Below are 20683 nucleotides of genomic sequence, written 5' to 3' on the forward strand. Positions count from 1 at the left end.
GGCAGAGATTACATCTGAGCTGTACCCACCCACGTTCTGTCGCAGACATAACTAAGGATACATGAGATATATTCGCTGTTTCGAATATGGACAAACACCAGCTGTACAATGAAATGACGAAAGGAAAAGCTGTGACGGACCCGCGCTGGAACTCGGATCTCGCGTAGCAAGCGAGCGGACGCCTTCACCGCTTCGGACATGTGCGAAAGAACAGACACCACGCATTCATATACACTGAAGCGCCAAAGAAACTGGTATAGGCATACTTATTCAAATTCAATGTAAACAGGCAGAATACGGAGCTACGGTCGGCAACGGCTATATAAGACAACAAGTGTCTGGTACAGTTGTCACATCGGCTACTGCGGCTATAATGGCAGGTTACCGAGATTTAAGTGAGTTTGAACGTGGTGTTATAATCAGCGCACAAGCAATGGGACACAAAATCTCCGACGTAGCGATGAAGTGAGGATTTCCCCGTACGACCATTTCACCAGTGTCCCCTGAATACCAGGAATCCTGAAAAACACCAGTTCTCCGATATCTCTGCGGCTGGAAAAAGATCCAGCAAGAACGGGACCAACGACGACTGAAGAGATTTGATCAATGTGACAAAACTGCAACCCTTCCGCAAATGTCTGCACATTTAAATGCTAGGCCATCAACAAGTGTCAGCGTGCGAACCATTCAACGAAACATCATCTATGTGGGCTTTCGGAGCCGAAGGCCCACTCGTGTATCCTTGATGACCGCACGACACAAACTTTTACGCCTCACCTGGGCCCGTCAACACCGAAATTGGACTGTTGATGACTGGTAACATGTTGCCTGTTCGGACGAGTCTCGTTTCAAATTGTATCGAACGGATGGACGTGTACAGGTAAGGAGACAACCTTATGAATCCACGGATCCTGCATGTCAGCGGGAGATTACTCTAACCTGTGGAGACACTGTAATGGTATGGGACATGTGCATTTGGAGTGGTACGGGACCCGTGATATTAGTCTGACAGGTGACACGTACGAAAGCATCTTGTCTGATCACTTGCATCCATTCATGTCCATTGCGCTTTCCGACGGACTTGGGCAGTTCCAGCAGGACAATGCGACATCCCACACGTCCAGAATTACTACAGTGTGGCTTCAGCAACAATCTTCTGAGTTTAAATACTTTCGCTGGTCACAAAATTCCTCAGATATGAACATTATTTAGCACATCTGGGATGCCTTGCAACGTGCTGTTCAGAAGAGATCTCCACCCCCTCGTACTCAAAGGGATTTATGGACAACTCTGCAGGATTCATTGTGTCAATTCCCTCCGATACTACTTGAGACATTAGTGGAGTCCATGCCACGTCATGTTGCAGCACTTCTGCGTGCTCTCGGGGGCCCTACGTGATATTAGGCAGGTGTAGCAGTTTCTTTGGCTCTTCAGTGTATTTCATAACGGCTGTAGCGAATATTACAGCGCACTTCTTAAAAACACAGGTACTGCAATATACACTACAGCCATTAAAATTGTTAAAATTGCTACAGCACGATGATGACGTGCTACAGACGCGAAATTTAACCGACAGGTAGAAGATGCTGTGATATACAAATGATTAGGTTTTCAAAGCATTCACACAAAGTTGGTGCCGGTGGCGACACCTACAACGTGCTCACATAGGGAAACTTTCCAACCGATTTCTCATACACTAACAGCAGTTGACTGGCGTTGCCTGGTGAAACGTTGTTGTGATGCCTTGTGTAAGGAGGAGAAATAGGTACCATCACGTTTACGACTTTGATAAAGGTCGGATTGTAACCTATTGCGATTGCGGTTTATCATATCATGACATTTCTCCTCGCGTTGGTCGAGATCCAATGACTGTTAGCAGAATATGGGTTCAGGAGGGTAATACGGAACGCCGTGCTGGATCCCAATGGCCTCGTATCACCAGCAGTCGAGATGACAGGCATCTTATCCGCATGGCTGAAACGGATCGTGCAGCCACGTCTCGATCCCTGAGTCAACAGATGGGGACGTTTGCAAGACGACAACCATCTGCATGAACAGTTCGACGACGTATGCAGCAGCATAGACTATCAGCTCGGAGACGGTGGCTGCGGTTACCCTTGATGCTGCATCACAGACAGGAGCATCTGCGATACTGTACTCAACGACGAACATGGGTGCACGAATGGCAAAACGTCATTATTTCGGATGAATCCAGGTTCTATTTACAGCGTCATGATGGTCGCATCCGTTTTTGGCGACATCGCGGTGAACGCACATTGGAAGCGTGTATTCGTCATCGCCATACTGCCGTATCACCCGGCGTGGTGGTATGGGGTGCCATTGGTTACACATTTCGGTCACCTCTTGTTCGCGTTGACGGCACCTTGAAGAGTGGACGGTACATTTTAGATGTGTTACGACACGTGGCTCTACCCTACATTCGATCCCTGCGAAACCCTTCATTTCAGCACAATCATGCACGACCGCATGTTGCAAGTCCTGTACGGACCTTTCTGGATACAGAAAATGTTCGACTACTGCCCTGGCCAGCACATTCTCCAGATCTCTCACCAATTGAAAACATCTGGTCAATGGTGGCCGAGCTACTGGCTCGTCACAATACACCAGTTACTACTCTTGATGAACTGTGGTATCGTGTTGAAGCTGCATGGGCAGCTGTACCTATACATGCCATCCAAGCTCTGTTTGACTCAGTGCCCAGGCGTATCAAGGCCGTTATTACGGCCAGAGGTGGTTGTTCTGGGTACTGATTTCTCAGGATTTATGCACCCAAAGTGCGTGAAAATGTAATCACATGTCAGTTCTAGTATAACATATTTGACCAATGAATACCCGTTTATCATCTGCATTTCTTCTTGGTGTAGCAATTTTAATGGCCAGGAGTGTAGTTTTCATCCGCCGATACCAATTAGTGACTTTTATTAAAATCTCTGCCCCCCCCTCCCCCCGCACCCCGTACGGGAATTACAGGAAGTGTTCGAGTGCAGGAACGACGAAATATGCAATTTGCGTCTGGTCGGTGAGTCGTGCACGGATAGCCAAAGCGGTTAAGGTGGCCGCTCGCCTAAAACGGGAAACTCAGATTCTCTCCCGGGCCGACACAGATTTTCATTGTCCCCATTCCGTTATACAGAAGACGGTTGTCCACATTCGCAAGTATGAAAACATTTAATGTATTTCATGACAGCTGTAGTCAGCGCAGTCGTACTTCTTAATAACACAGGCACAGCAACATCGTATCGTTGGCGCCTTATCTAAGGAAGTTGCTGGCCACTGGCCTACCACAAGAGCGCACAAGCAGTTCATAGAGACACGTGTAATATGTGAACGAGCATTGTCTTGTTGAAAAGTGTAACCACGATGCAGTCGCATGAGAGGTAACACTGGAGTACCCGAAATGTTCGTGGCATGCCGTCGTGCCATCGAAGCTCTCTCAATAACTATTAACCGAGGCCTAAGGTCATTCCCGATGGTACCCCACACCACCGCACCAGGAGTAACTTCGCTGTGCGCCTCCAAAACATTGGAAGTATTGGACATGTCCCCGAGTCGGCGCCAGAGTCGCCAGCGATATTCTGGACATCCACAGGGAAGGGGTAAGACGGTTGTTGAATCCGGCAACGTACAGGAGGTCGAGCGATCGGAACTTGTGAGTGGGCATCCAGGGCTGCCGTTAAATGACAGAACAGAAAATTAGGTAAAATAAAGTGAATATATTTCGGTGTACGGTATACAAGGGGCGCAGGAAGTTATTACCAGGTTGAGGCCAGTCTAGGACGACGATCTAGTAAACCAATACACTACTGGCCATTAGAATTTGTACACTAAGAATAAATGCACATGATAAACGGGTACTCAATGGATAAATATATTATACTAGAACTGACATGTGATTACATTTTCACGCAATTTGGGTGCATAGTTCCTGCGAAATCAGTACCCAGAACAACCACCTCTGGCCGTAATAACGGCCTTGATACGCCTGGGCATTGAGTCAAACAGAGGATGGATGGCGTGTACAGGTACAGCTGCCCATGCAGTTTCAACACAATACCACACTTCATCATGAGTAGTGACTGGCGTATTGTGACGAGCCAATTGCTCGGCCACCATTGACCAGACGTTTTCAGTTCGTGAGAGATCTGGAGAATGTGCTGGCCAAAGCAGCAGTCGAATATTTTCTGTATCCAAAAACGCCCGTACAGGACCTGCAACATGTGGTCGTGCATTATCCTGCTGAAATGTAGGGTTTTGCAGGGATAGAATGAAGTGTAGAGCCACGGGTCGTAACACATCCAAATGTAACGCCCACTGTTCAAAGTGCCGTCAGTGCGAACAAGAGGTGACCGTGACGTGTAACCAGTGGCTCTCCATACCATCACGCCGGGTGATACGCCAGTATGGCGATGACGAATACACACTTCCAATGTGCGTTCACCGCGATGTCGCCAAACTAAGATGCGACCATCATGATTCTGTAAACAGAACCTGGATTCCTCCGAAAAAAAATGACTTTTTGCCATTCGTGCACCCAGGTTCGTCGTTGAGTACACCATCACAGGCGCTCCTGTCTGTGATGCAGCGTCAAGGGTAACCGCAGCCTTGGTCTTCGAGCTGATAGTCCATGCTGCTGCCAACGTCGTCGAACTGTTCGTGCATACGGTTGTTGTCTTGCAAACGTCCCCATCTGTTGACTCAGGGATCGAGACGTGGCTGCACGATCCGTCTCAGCCATGCGGCTAAGATGCCTGTCATGTCGACTGCTAGTGATACGAGGCCGTTGGGATCCAGCACGGCGTTCCGTATTACGCTCCTGAACCCACCGATTCCATATTCTGCTAACTGTCATTGGATCTCGACCAACGCGAGCAGCGATGTCGCGATACGATAAACCGCAATCGCGATAGGCTACAATCCGACCCTTATCAAAATCGGAAACGTGATGGTACGCAGTTTTCCTCCTTACACGAGGCATCACAACAATGTTTCACCAGGCAACGCCGGTCAACTGCTGTTTGTGTATGACAAATCGGTTGGAAACTTTCCTCATGTCAGCACGTTGTAGGTGTCGCCACCGGCGCCAACCTTGTGTGAATGCTCTGAAAAGCTAATCATTTGCATAACACGGCATCTTCTTCCTGTCGGTTAAATTTCGCGTCTGCAGCACCTCATCTTCGTGGTGTAGCAGTTTTAATGGCCAGTAGTGTAGACAGTGGAAGGGGAGGCGGTTCATGTTAATTTATGTTGGTGGCCGGTCATGGAACCCAAAGCTGGAGGGTCTGCCTCCAAAGACGTCGGTTCTGCTGGGGGTCTGGATCACAAGAAGCGAAGCAACTGTGTCCTGCACTCCACACACACGGCCACTATCCCACGCACCATTTCCCTAAAATATTCCTTGACTGGCTGCCACCCTGTACAAGTCATCCAGAGTAGTGCAGAATAGCGATTCCTCGCTAAACAAAATGCGACGCTATTCATCAGCAGTCCACGCTTCTCGGTCATGGCACCGTCCCAAACGCACCCGTTTGTGTTGTCGTGTCAACGATGGCCTCCAAATGAGACGGCAATTACCTAGTTCGGCTGCTGCAAGTCTGCGACCAGTGGCACGTGATGACACTGGATGTTGCACGGAGTCCACTACCTGTAACTGTTGGATGGCAGGCGCAAATGTGAAGAGGTTACGACGTGCTTGGTGCAGAATAACGGCGATCGCCCATTCTGATTATGAGACGTTGTCAATCGGAACGCTGATGAAGATTATGTCTGCCCTTAAACATGCAGACTAACACTGGGCCACTGTGACACTCGAATGATCCACAAATCTGGATACTTCACGATTAGACCAGCAGGCCAAATGGAGGCCCACAATGAGGCAATTTCCAAACTTTGTTAGGTACTGATAACGCTGTCTCACACGAGTACATGACAACTCTGTGTCTTTCCCAGTGATCACGCAACACCTGATGCTGTTCACGCCCCTTATACACTCAACCAGGCCTGATAACAATGTTAAACAGGAACAACGGTAACGCCCACTGGCGTCTATTCTACCTTTCACAAAGAATTGCAGCTGCAATCATTTACATGCCTTCGCATGGTGTGTATATATGTGCGAAGTTACGGTGAGATCGGAACATATCTTCTGCGTGGCTCACTTTGTTTGTCAGCCACTGTTGACTCAGAATAAATAAGAAGCCTGCGTCCAAATTTATAATACAAACTGAGCCGTTAATCAAAGTGTGTTGCGTGATGACTGGGTGTTGTGTGATGTCCTTAGGTTAGTTAGGTTTAAGTAGTTCTAAGTTCTAGGGGACTGATGACCATAGATGTTAAGTCCCATAGTGCTCAGAGTCATTTGAACCATTTCTTTTCAAAGTGTGCTGGCCGGCTACTGTGACCGAGCGGTTCTAGGCGCTTCAGTCTGGAACCGCGCGACTGCTACGGTCGCAGCTTCGAGTCCTGCCTCGGGCATGGATGTGTGTGCAGTCCTTAGGTTAGTTAGGTTTAAGTTGTTCTAAGTTCTAGGGGACTGATGACTTCAGATGTTAAGTCCCATAGTTCTCAGAGCCATTCAAAGTGTGCTGTTGATTAAAACGACTTCTGTAATGAGATACAATTTTTAACAATCTTCGTTGATAATTACTGAACAGTTTATTCTCAGTAAATTTAATTAAATTGTTTTCAAATGTATCAGCATCTGTAAGTAACTTTATCAAACTGTCCGGATAGGTAAGCACATTACAGCGTCGCTTCCAGGTTTCTAGAAAGCCAGGCTCCTGCGAATGGAATCCGCTTCGCGAATTAACAACGAAGCTGGCAAGCCGGCCAGGATGGATATGGTTTTAAGGTAGCTCCCCACAGCCAATTCAGCAAAAACAGGTCTGTAATCTAAGTTCCACCTCGGATATAACATTTATAAAATGTAGTCACACTTGAACTTGAGACATGCTCTCGACGAAGACACGTAGGATACACAGATTCCGTACTCTGTGGTAATAAATGTCGTGTGACTAGGGCCTCCCGTCGGGTAGACCGTTCTCCAGGTGCATGTATTTCAATTTGACGCCACTTCCATGGGGATGAAATGATGATGATAAGGACAACACCACACCCAGTCCCTGAGCGAAGAAAATCTCCGACAAAGCCGGGAATCGAACCCGGACCCTTAGGATTGACAGTCTGTCGCGCTGACCACTCATCTACGGGGGCGGACAGCTCTGTGGTGGGAGTGGGGGAAGTGGGCCAGTGGCTGCATCACCGGCTCTACCTAACGTTGTGAAAACCCATGTACCAAGGCCTACGCCGTTGAAAAACGGGGAAATACGATGAAGAAGAACATCATCAGCGATAGAAACTCACAGCGAAGAATATTTTTCTTAATCAAAAATAACAAAAAAATTTGGTCACAAATTCTGGAAACTGAAAGAAATTACAAATAGCTAGAAATAGTAACGACAATATTTAATAAAAGAGATAAGGAACATTGTAAAAAATTATAGGGGCATTTCTTCACTCAGCACTTCATACACTACTGGCCATTAAAATTGCTACACCGAGAAGAAATGCAGATGATTAACGGGTATTCATTGGACAAATGTATTAACTAGAACTGACATGTGATTACATTTTCACGCAATTTGGGTGCATAGATCCTGAGAAATCAGTACCCAGACCAACCACCTCTGGCCGTAATAACGGCCTTGATACGCCTGGGCATTGAGTCAAACAGAGCTTGGATGGTGTGTACAGGTACAGTTGCCCATGCAGCTTCATCACGATACCACAATTCACCAAGAGTAGTTGCTCGGCCACCATTGACCAGAAGTTTTCAGTTGGTGAGAGATCTGGAGAATGTGCTGGCCAGGGCAGAAGTCGAACATTTTCTGTGTCCAGAAAGACCCGTACAGGACCTGCAACATGCGGTCGTGCATTATCCTCCTGAAATGTAGGGTTTCGCAGGGATCGAGTGAAGGGTAGAGCCACGGGTCGTAACACATCTGAAATGTAACGTCCACTGTTCAAAGTGCCGTCAATGCGAACAAGAGGTGACCGAGACGTGTAACCAATGGCACCCCATACCATCACGCCGGGTGATACGCCAGTATGGCGATGACGAATACACGCTTTCAATGTGAGTTCACCGCGATGTCGCCAAACACGGATGCGACCATCATGATCCTGTAAACAGAACCTGGATTCATCCGAAAAGATGACGTTTTGCCATTCGTGCACCCAGGTTCGTCGTTGAATAACACCATCGCAGCCGCTCCTGTCTGTGATGCATGCGTCAAGGGTAACTCCAGCCATGGTCCCCGAGCTGATAGTCTATGCTGCTGCAAACGTCGTCGAACTGTTCGTGAAGATGGTTGTTGTCTTGCAAACGTCCCCATCTGTTGACTCAGGGTTTGAGACGTGGCTGCACGATCCGTTACAGCCATTGGGATAAGATGCCTGTCACCTCGACTGCTAGTGACACGAGGCCGTTGGGCCGTGGCGATTTCTGGCCGGTTAGCAATCTCAACTGAGGAATAACTTTTCAAAATGGCTGGGATAGTGACAGATGCAGCCAGCAATGACGAGATTTTGGCTGAACTGTTCACGAGAATGAGGAAGGAAAAGAAAGAGTGACGGCGCCGATTCCGAATTTATATCCAGATTTTGCTTATCAGAGGAAGCAGTACTTCGTCTTGTCAGTCTTGTACGTGAGAAAGTGGAACATATAACGGGCAGGTGAGACTATTGGTCTGCTTTCTTAAATAATACTGTTCATTTGTAGTAATATACATTCGATTTCAGTACTTTGCGAATTCCGTCGCGTAAATCAGGCATATTAAAATAACGATACGTAGAAAAATATCTTGTTTAACTGGTATGTGTTACGACTGCTGCAGTAGCAAAAAGACTATTTCGTTTTATTTAGCAGATAGTGCCATAACAGACTTAACCAAATCAAAAAATCACACCAATTATGTGTACAATTTATATTAACACTTTTTCTGTTTTTGGCGAAACATCGATTTTTTGTGTGGCAAAACGTTTTGACAAAACAGTAGTGTCCCAATCTCATCAATGGCAGAAAATATTGTTCCACTTTATTTTCTACTGTATTCTATTTTGTAAAGACCACAGCAGTGTCAAAACAAATTTCCGCCTTTTATTGAAAATGTTAGGATTACAGGCTTTGGAGCAAGAAGATTGTCGCCCAACTACCATTATTAGCTGAAGCCAGTGAACTATTAGTTCTTATGGCTCTGAGCACTATGGGACTTAACATCTATGGTCATCAGTCCCCTAGAACTTAGAACTACTTCAACCTAACTAACCTAAGAACAGCACACAACACCCAGTCATCACGAGGCAGAGAAAATCCCTGACCCCGCCGGGAATCGAACTCGGGAACCCGGGCGCGGGAAGCGACTATTTGTTCTCACTCAGGCTTAGTTTAACACAATAAGATTAAGAAGAAAGTAAGAGTTTTTTCATAAAAAAAGTGATGCTTCTCCAGCTATAGAACGTAGCTGTTGTTTCTTTGTTATTAGTGTTATCCTCATAAGCCCACCCATATTTATCACAAAATAATAGTTGTTTTCGTATGCTATAAGAACAGAATGGGAATCTAGTTATATGCATAGCTATAGCATGTGAAAAGGGTGCCCGGAATGCTATGTTTTTAAATTTCCATTAATATAAAGTTATTTTCAGGGTTCTCTTTTATGTCAGACTGTAGCTAGTTGAAGGCAACTTAAAGTGAAATATCTTACATTGTACTAGTGTGAAGCACCATTTTTCTGAAATTGATGGCCTATTGTGATTGTTTAACGTAACAAAAAATTTGATAGCACACTAAAGTCGCTAGTTCACTCAACCAAATCTATAGCAGAAAATACTGTTCACTCTTATAACTCATTGGGAGAGTAAGTTTCCATCTTTTAGTGAATGCTTCAGAGCAACAAGATACTCCACCACCTAGAATTATTCCCATATATATGAATGTTATTTGTGTTTACTCAAGCTAAATTTAACACACTGAAATTAATAGGAAAGTATTTTTTTAAAAAAAAGAAAGCTATAGAGATAGCTGTTGTATTTCTGTTATTAGTATCATCTACATAACAACATACATATTTATCATAAAGTAATTACTTCTGTGTGACAAGGACATAGGTACTTTTCATTGAGTTAACAGGAATCTTTAGTTATTAGAGCTACATAATCATAATAGTGGAAGGAGTCTCTGCAAATTATGTCTTTAAATTTTTCTTGAATTGCCTCATGTCATTCTTTTCTTTCTTTCAGAAATGACTCTGTTCTACCAATGAATCAGCGGCTACAGACACTCACATATTTTGCCGCTGGTGATTTCTTTCTGTCCGTTGGAGAATTTATTCGTACTGACAAGGGGGCAGCCGGCATGATTATTAAAAGGATGTGTATGACACTGGACAATATGCACAAGAGGTAGTTTTTTAATTATTTCAGTTGAAAAGGAAAGAAAATAAAATAAACAAATGTATATGGAGTAATATAATTTTATTCTGAAATTATTTGATTAATTTTTATTTTCTGATCCTAATTTTGAACTTTATGGTCCTTTTTTAACCAATACAGTTCTTTCTCCCTTTTCTGGTTCCTTTAAAGGCACTTCTGAAGCAGCACCATCTGCAATTTTGCTAATTATTTTTCATTTGAGAACAGGTATTTTTATTCTGAAAACAAAACAGACAGTTCTAAGCTGAGATGACAAGAAAAGAACGAAGAACACAGTGAAGGTGCCAGGCCTCTGGTTGCTTCAACTTTCCCTTCCATATTACATTCAGGTGCCAGAGATGATTGCACAACCGAAAATTATGTAAGAAACAGTTTCTCAAACATTTGTGGTGAAATACAATAACAGCAGCCTTCAGTCTGGCATGTGCCATAGACACATTTCCACCCCAAGATTATAGAAAAGATAATGGATGCTTATTGTAAACTGTGGCATCTTATTCTTTAAATATGCCCTCAATATAATTAATAATCATCAAACCACAGAAACATGATTTCTATATGCCCAAGAATTGCAAAAGTGGATGGACAAATAGTGTTCAATAATTTAGGAAGGGTATTTTCTCTATAACACCCATTGCCCTTGTAATGAATGAATCATTCTGAAACGTAAATACAACAATAAGCTAGCTAGAAACATCTTTCGCAATTTTCAGTCAAATCAATCTCCATGATGTCTATATTGCCACAGTTTGTTAAAGAGACTATAAATTTCACAAAGCACACCGCATTTCACAGTTGTTTCTGTTTATGTGCCTACTCATAATACAGTTCACCATCTACCCTACAAATACATTTGATGGAATACTATCGTACAGAGATGTTGCATCTGAATCGAAATGACTGTGGTGTCTTTCTGTGACAACTTTATTAAATCATGTACTTTTAGAATTACACTACACATGTGGGGGCCACCAATCTACAGCCTCTGCTACCTTTTCTGTGCTTAATATTTACGTGTTTCTGTCTTTAAATAATAATAATAATAATAATAATAATCGTACCTCTACTGTAGCTGCTCTGTCGATCTGTGTGAAGTTGTTTGTGAATGGAAACTGTAGCATATTTTTTCGTATACTTTATTCGGAAATGTAGAAAGATATCTTCCTGATCAAATAACAAATACCTGATCATTTAACTAAATTCAAGACAGACAGTTATACATATATGTACCCTACCAAACTAGTTAAATGTTTTGCACTAATATTTTCCTATACTCTTGAACTCATTCACAGTATCCCCCAGCCGCAAGGTACCCTGTTGTGAAAAGTTTAGCGATCACTGATGTTTGACACACTCTTTCTGTAGACGACGTCGCGTCGGCCTCCGTAGCTTAGCGGTAGCGTTACCGCCTCCCACACAGGGGATCCGGGTTTGATTCCCGGCAGGGCACTAGGTGTTGTGTGTCCTTCATTATCATTGACTCGCAAGTTGCCGATGTGGGGGCACCAAACAGGATTTGCAATACGGCGGCCGAATGGGCCTCCCGGGCAACAATGTCGTATGATCATTTTTTTTTTCTGCAGACGACGACTATGTAAATGTGAAATGACGTAGGCAAAAATACCCAGAGTGCTCTTCAGTTCTTGCCAACTCAACTCGACATGAACGCTATTCCTGGAATAAAATGGCGACGTACAACGCGCACTCCTAGTTAACCAGTGGTTAGCCTGTTCCTCCGTTAGGTAGCCCTGGATTTATCCCGAGGTTATTCAACTGGCCGTAAAAGCGTTTTTGGCACCGGGGCAAGAAACAGAAGACTTACTTCCAATACAATGAGCGACTAAAAGAAGACAATATAGACAGGTTTGCCTTCACCCGCCTAACAGCGAGGTACTAAAATATCTTAATTCAGAATGCAGACATCTACATCTAAATCTACATACATACTCCGCAATCCACCATTCGGTGCGTGGCGGAGGGTACCTCGTACCACAACGAGCATCTTCTCTCCCTGTTCCATTCCCAAACAGAACGAGGGAAAATGACTGCCTATATGCCTCTGTAAGAGCCCTAATCTCTCTTATCTTATTTTTGTGGTCTTTCCTCGAAATATAAGTTGGCGGCACTGAAATTGTATTGCAGTCAGCCTCAAATGCTGGTTCTCTAAATTTCCTCAGTAGCGAATCACGAAAAGAACGCCTCCTTTCCTCCAGAGACTCCCACCCGAGTTCCTGAAGCGTTTCCGTAACACTCGCGTGATGATCGAACGTACGAGTAACAAATCTAGCAGCCCGCCTCTGAATTGCTTCTATGTCCTCCCTCAATCCGACCTGATAGGGATCCCAAGACTCAAGTATAGGTCTTATTAGTGTTTTATAAGCGGTCTCCATTACAGATGAACCACATCTTCCCAAAATTCTACCAATGAACCGAAGACGACTATCCGCCTTCCCAACAACTGCCATTACATGCCTGTTCCACTTCATATCGCTCTGCGATGTTACGTCCAAATATTTAATCGACGTGACTGTGTCAAACGTTACACTACTAATGGAGTATTCAAACATTACGGGATTCTTTTTCCTATTCATCTGCATTAATTTACATTTATCTATATTTAGAGTTAGCTGCCATTCTTTACACCAATCACAAATCCTGTCCAAGTCATCTTCTATCCTCCTTACATATTTTGAGAATGAATGTAATACAAAAGTAATAAATCATATCACATCAATTTAAGCAGAAAATGAAACAGTGAAAGGAGGAAAAATAGTCACTGCAAGCCCAAGAAGGAGTTGAAAATTAATGACAATTCGACAGTATAAAAGTAGTACGAGAAACAAAGCGTGAATGAAAGTCGGCATGCCTCGCAAGAAAGTAAATTTTGTAGTCAAACCCATAACAAGGGTAGCAGACAAATCTTCAAGGATATCTAATCCCAGCGACGTTATTCCATAAACATTGGCGTTTAATCGTAACGCGTTGGTCCACCTCTGGCCCTTTCGCAATCACTTATTGGGCTTTGCATTGATTCATATGGTCGCTGAATGTCCTCCTGGGGCATATCGTGCCAAATTATGTCCCGCTGGCGGATTAGATCCTCAAAAACCCCAACATGAGTGGAGGGCCCTGCTAATAATGTGCCAAACGTTCTCAATTCAGGAGGGATCCGAATTCAGGAGAAATCCGGCGACCTTGCTGACCGAGGTAGGGTTTGGCAAGCACGAAGACAAACAGCAGCTTTCTCGCTTTGTGTGGGTGGCCAATATCTTGCTGAAATGTAAGGCCAGAATGGCTTACCATGAAGGGCTATGAAACGAGGCGTAGAATATCGTCGACGTACTGCTGTGCTGCAAGAGTGCCGCAAATGACAACCAAAGAGGTTATGTTATGAAAAGAAATGGCACCCCAGACTTCATTCTCGGTTGTTGGGTCGTGTGCTGGGCGACAGTTAGGTTGGTATCCCACAGCTCAACGAGTTGTCTTCAGACTCGTCTTCAGCCTGGAATCTCACTGGCCAGAGTGGAACAGTCTTCTGCGATGAGTCCCGCTTCGATCTGACGCCCGACGACCAGTGAAGACGTATTTGGGGACTCCCTCGACAGCAGTGGGATTCCAGGCTTACTGGCGCCCACCATACGGCTTTCATACCAGCAGCTCTCTGCTTGTCATGCACGGCATCTTTCAAGCACAAGGGTAGGTCGACGCTATTCTACACTACTGGCCATTAAAATTGCTACACCAAGAAGAAATGCAGATGAGAAACGGGTATTCATTGGACAAATATATTATACTAGAACTGACATGTGAATACATTTTCACACAATTTGGGTGCATAGATCCTGAGAAATCAATACCCAGAACAACCACCTCTGGCCGTAATAACGGTCTTGATACGCCTGGGCATTGAGTCAAACACAGCTTGGATGGCGTGTACAGGCACAGCTGCCCATACAGCTTCAACACGATACCACAGTTCATCAAGAGTAGTGACTGGCGTATCGTGACGAGCCAGTTGCTCGGCCACCATTGACCAGACGTTTTCAATTGGTGAGAGATCTGGAGAATGTTTTCTGTATCCAGAAAAGCCCGTACAGGACCTGCAACATGCGGTCGTGCTTTATCCTGCTGAAATGTAGGGTTTCGCAGGGATAGAATGAAGGGTAGAGCCACGCGTCGTAACACTTCTGAAATGTAACGTCCACTGTTCAAAGTGCCGTCAATGCGAACAAGAGGTGACCGAGACGTGTAACCAATGGCATCCCATACCATCACGCCGAGTGATACGGCAGTATGGCGATGACGAATACACGCTTCCAATGTGCGTTCACCGCGATGTCGCCAAACACGGATGCGACCATCATGATCCTGTAAACAGAACCTGGATTCATCCGAAAAGTTGACGTTTTGCCATTCGTGCACCCAGGTTCGTCGTTGAATAACACCATCGCAGCCGCTCCTGTCTGTGATGCATGCGTCAAGGGTAACTCCAGCCATGGTCCCCGAGCTGATAGTCTATGCTGCTGCAAACGTCGTCGAACTGTTCGTGAAGATGGTTGTTGTCTTGCAAACGTCCCCATCTGTAGACTCAGAGTTTGAGACATGGCTGCACGATCCGTTACAGCCATGGGGATAAGATGCCTGTCACCTCGACTGCTAGTGACACGGGGCCGTTGGGATCCAGCACGGCGTTCCGTATTACCCTCCTGAACCCACCGATTCCATATTCTGCTAACAGTCACTGGATCTAGACCAACGCGAGCACCAATGTCGCGATACGATAAACCTTACACGAGGCATCACAACAACGTTTCAGGAGGCAACGCCGGTCAACTGCTGTTTGTGTATGAGAAATCGGTTGGAAACTTTCGTCATGTCAGCACATTGTAGGTGTCGCCACCGGCGCCAACCTTGTGTGAATGCTCTGAAAAGCTAATCATTTGTATATCACAGCATCTTCTTCCTGTCGGTTAAATTTCGCGTCTGTAGCACCTCATCTTCGTGGTGTAGCAGTTTTAATAGCCAGTAGTGTACTTCCCGTTTTTTTGGCCCTTCCTGGGAAGCCATCTCGGGCTTACATTTCAGCAAGACAATGCCCGCCCGAACATAGCGAGACTTTCTACTGCTCGTCTTTGTGCCTGTCAAACACTAAGGTAGCCGGATCTCTCCCCAGTTGAACCCGTTTAGAGCATTACGGGCAGGGGCATCCAATCAGATCGAAATTTTGATGATCTGACTCGCCAGTTGGATAGAATTTGGCACGATATGCCTTAGGAGGACATCGAACGACTTTACCAGTCAGTGTCACGCCCAACAACTGCTTGTATAAGGGCCAGAGGTGGACCAACGCGTTTTTTGCTTGTTCAATTTGTGAAGCTCTTTCTCTTGAACACATGAGCCAGTGTTTCTGAAATTATAATGATGAGCTTTCCTGCACGTGTACATCATATCCACCGATTTCCGTTTGATTCGGATAATTCATTTGTGATGTGCCATTTTTTTAAAAGAGTGTATACCTATAACCAGTCACTCTTATAGTTGTTCCTACTCTCTCTCTCTCTCTCTCTGCCTCTTTCACACACACACACACAAACACACACACACACACACACACACACACACACACACACACACACACACACAATATATATATATATATATATATATATATATATATATATATATATATATATATATATATAGTGTCAAAACAACGTAAAGAAAAATCAATAATAATATAATATACTTATTACTCTCTTCACTTTCAAGCAATTATTTTTTCTCCAAAACTAGACCTCGCATTGGTCAATTTGATACTCCATTTTTCCATTTCCAACCCATCGTCTGGCTGTGAAAATTTGGATAAAAATGCATTGTGTGATTTCTAGGGAGTGCTACTCTCGCTCCGCTGTAACATTTGGTTAATAATGGTGGGTAGCATAATCGCAAGACGTCCAACATCAAGTACAATGTATGTCACCGCATTATCATACTTAGGTTACAGATGAATACAGTCAACACCCTGTTTTAAAGCGCGTCACCCGGAGCCGATAGGCGGCGCTTGTGTTGTGCGTTAACTGTAATTTATCTATTAATAGATTTGTGACGAAAAATAATAACTTTATTACATGTTGTTAAGATCGATGCACCAGCTATGATTCACCACACTTTGTTAAAAATCAAATAGGTAACAACGCAAACTCAGTTGAGACCTACAGTAAAAATAAATTATTTAGTATATTGTGCTCATCCCAGGAAAATGAAATCCCGTCGCGGTGTTTAAAAGGTTTGGAAAAACTGAGCGAAAGTAGTAAAGGAATAATAAAATCTAAATTAAGAGGTCAGCGTATTTAACAGCCAAACAACAATATCCAGTAAGAAAATATTTTGTTGTAATCAAACCTTAACTTTAAGTAATGCACTAGAATATTATTTTCTCTACTGCCAGATACCATCACAGGTTGCTCAAAAGTGTCGCATGTACAAATCGTCTGTGACTTGTTGATCTGATGGAATTATAAATCTCCGTCACAGGTAGTAGGAAGACTGGTCAAAGTTATTAACGCATTTTAGTTGGTATTCACTGCAGTGAAGATTAGAGCCGAAAAAACTGCTCTCGCGTAAATAAAAGATAAAGACGGGTGGCTATTATCTCCTGTGTACTATTAAACACATACAACGAGGTGAGAAAAGTAATGGGATAGCGATATGCACATATACAGACGGCAGTAGTATCGCGTACAGAAGGCATATAAGGCCAGTGCATTGGTGGAACTGTGATTCACGTGATAGAGTTTCCAACGTGATTATGGCCGCGCGATGGAAAACAAAGAGAGTTTCAACGCGGAATGGTATTTGGAGATAGACGCATGGGACATTCCATTTCGGAAATCATTACGGAACAATATTCCGAGATCCACAGTGTCAAGAGTGTACCAAGAATAGCCACTATCAGGCATTATCCCTCACCACGGACTATGCGGTAGTCAACGACCTTAACTTAACGACAGACAGCAGCGATATTTGCGTATTTGTCGGTGCTAACAGACAAGCAACACTGCGTGAAATAGCCATACAAATCAATGTGGGACGTGCGATGAACGTATATGTTAGGATAGTGCCGCGTAATTTGGCCGTAATGGGCTATAATGGCAGCAGACGACCTACTCGACATCGCCTGCAGCGCCTCTCCTGGACTCGTGGTCATATTGATTGGACCCCAGACGACTGGAAAACCGTGGCCTGGTCAGACAAGTCCCGATTTCAGTTGGTAAGAGCTGATGGTAGGCTTTGAATGAACCCACGAATCCATGGACCCATGTTGTCAACAAGACATTGTCCAAGCTGGTGGTGGTCATATAATGGTGTCGGTTATGTTTACATAGAATGGAATAGGACCTCCGGCCAACTGAACTGGTCACTGACTGGAAATACCTATGTTCGGAGACTTGGAGACTGTCCGTAGCCATTCAGGGACTTCATGTTCCCAAATGTTCACGATTGGTTTGAAGAAAATTCTGGGCAGTTCGAGCCAATCATTTGGCCACTCAAATCGCCTGACATCAATCCCATCGAACATCTTCGAGGGTCACTCGAAAAGAAATGCACACTGTTTTTTTTTTTTAAATCCATCTCTTATTCTACATGTTTGAAAGTTTTACAGTGTGTAGATACATCCTTTAGGAACAATGTTTTCGTTTCTCCGCGTAATTTCCATCCCTCTCAACTGGCTGACGCCATCTTGGAACCAGCGCCTGTATACCCACGCGGTAAAATTCTGGACCAACCTGTCGGAGCCACACTGTCTGGCAGCATGCACAATGGAGTCATCATGTTCAAACCTTGTTCCACGAAGAGAGTCTTACAGTTTCCCAAAGGGGCGACAGCCACATGGAGTCAGGTCAGGACTGTGTTTCATTGTTGTCCATCCGAGTTTTGTGATCGCTTCCATGGTTTTTTGAATAACATGTGGCCGTGCATTGTCGTGCAACAGAAACACATCCTGCTTTTGCAGATGTGGTCGAACACGACTCAGTCGAGCTTGAAGTTTCTTCAGTGTCGTCACATATGCATCAGAATTTATAGTGCTTCCAATTGGTATGATGTCCACAAGCAAGAGTCCTCCGGAATCGAAAAACACCATAGCCATAACTTTTCCAGCAGAAGGGGTGGTTTGAATTTTTTTTTTTATTGGGTGAGTTTGCATGATGCCACTCCATTCATTGTCTCTTCGTCTTTGGTGAAAAATGAGCCATGTTTCATCACCTGTCACAATTCTTCCAAGAAATTCATGGTTGGTTGGTTGGTTGTTTGGGGAAGGAGACCAGACAGCATGGTCATCGGTCTCATCGGATTAGGGAAGGATGGGGAAGGAAGTCGGCCGTGCCCTTTCAGAGGAACCATCCCGGCATTTGCCTGGAGTGATTTAGGGAAATCACGGAAAACCCAAATCAGGATGGCCGGACGCGGGATTGAACCGTCGTCCTCCCGAATGCGAGTCCAGTGTCTAACCACTGCGCCACCTCGCTCGGTCAAGAAATTCATCTCCACCATTCTCGTACTGTTCCGAAAGTTCGCTGCATACCGTTTTTCTTGTTTCTTTGTGAGCCACTGTCAACATCCTGGGAACCCACCTGGCACGAACATTTTTTAACGCCAACACTTTCAGTATTCTGCAGACATTTCCTTTCCCTGTCCCAACGTAGCGTGACAATTCGTTCACTCTTAAGCGTCTGTCAGCAGTCACCAATTCGTTAACTCTCTGCACATTGTCTGGAGTGTGTGCAGTACGAGGTCTGCCGCTGCGAGGACAATCCGCAATATTGCCATGCCCGCTGTCATCACGTAACCTACTTGCCCACCGACTAAATGTACTGCGATCGACAGCAGCATCTCCATACACCTTTTCCAGCCTCTCGTGGATGTTTCCCACTGTCTCGTTTTCACAGCAGAGGACTTCTATGACAGCACGTTGCTTCTGACGAAGGTCAAATGTAGCAGCTATCCCGAAGAATTGCTGTGATGGCGCCACTCACGGGAACAGGTTGAACTAAGTGTGAAAACAAGCGCGAAGGATGTATCTACACACTGTGAAACTTTCACACTTGCAGAATGAAAATTGTATTTTTACAAAAATAGTGAGCATTTCTTTTGGAGTGACCCTCGTATGAGACATAATCGAAAGGTCAGTTCGTGCACAAAATCCTGCACCGGCAACACTTCCGCAACTATAGACAGCTATAGAAGAAGCATGGCTCAAAATTTCTGCAGGGGACATCGAACCACTTGTCGAGTGTATGCCACGTCGAGTTCCTGCACTACGCCGGGCAAAAGGAGATGCGACACGATATTAGGACATATCCCACGACTCTTGCCACCTCATTGTACATATTATGTTACTATAAAGCAATAAGCGGAGTATACAGGGTGATTCAAAAAGAATACCACAACTTTAAAAATGTGTATTTAATGAAAGAAACATAATATAACCTTCTGTTATACATCATTACGAAGAGTATTTAAAAAGGTTTTTTTTTACTCAAAAACAAGTTCAGAGATGTTCAATATGGCCCCCTCCAGACACACGAGCAATATCAACCCGATACTCCAACTCGATCCACACTCTCTGTAGCATATCAGGCGTAACAGTTTGGATAGCTGCTGTTATTTCTCGTTTCAAATCATCAATGGTGGCTGGTAGAGGTGGCAGAAACACCATATCCTTAACATACCCCCATAAGAAAAAATCGCAGGGGGTAAGATCAGGGCTTCTTGGAGGCCAGTGATGAAGTGCTCTGTCACGGGCTGCCTGGCGGCCGATCCATTGCCTCGGGTAGTTGATGGTAAGGTTTCATAACCAACCATTTTCGTAGGACTCTCCATACAGTTGATTGTGGAATTTGCAGCTCTCTGCTAGCTCTGCGAGTCGATTTTCCTGGGCTGCGAACAAATGCTTGCTGGATGCGTGCTACATTTTCATCACTCGTTCTCGGCCATCCAGAACTTTTCCCTTTGCACAAACACCCATTCTCTGTAAACTGTTTATACCAACGTTTAATACACCACCTATCAGGAGGTTTAACACCATACTTCGTTCGAAATGCACGCTGAACAACTGTCGTCGATTCACTTCTGCCGTACTCAATAACACAAAAAGCTTTCTGTTGAGTGGTCG

At 44.6% G+C, this 20683-nt stretch overlaps 1 protein-coding gene across 1 annotated transcript in view; it reads right to left on the minus strand.

The window, feature by feature from the left end:
- LOC124797921 (venom dipeptidyl peptidase 4-like) overlaps positions 1-20683 on the minus strand; it is a 425918-nt gene that overhangs the window by 216409 nt on the left and 188826 nt on the right. The window lies entirely within an intron of this gene.

This window comes from Schistocerca piceifrons, chromosome 5 (assembly GCF_021461385.2).
Source record: "Schistocerca piceifrons isolate TAMUIC-IGC-003096 chromosome 5, iqSchPice1.1, whole genome shotgun sequence".
NCBI lineage: Eukaryota > Metazoa > Arthropoda > Insecta > Orthoptera > Acrididae > Schistocerca > Schistocerca piceifrons.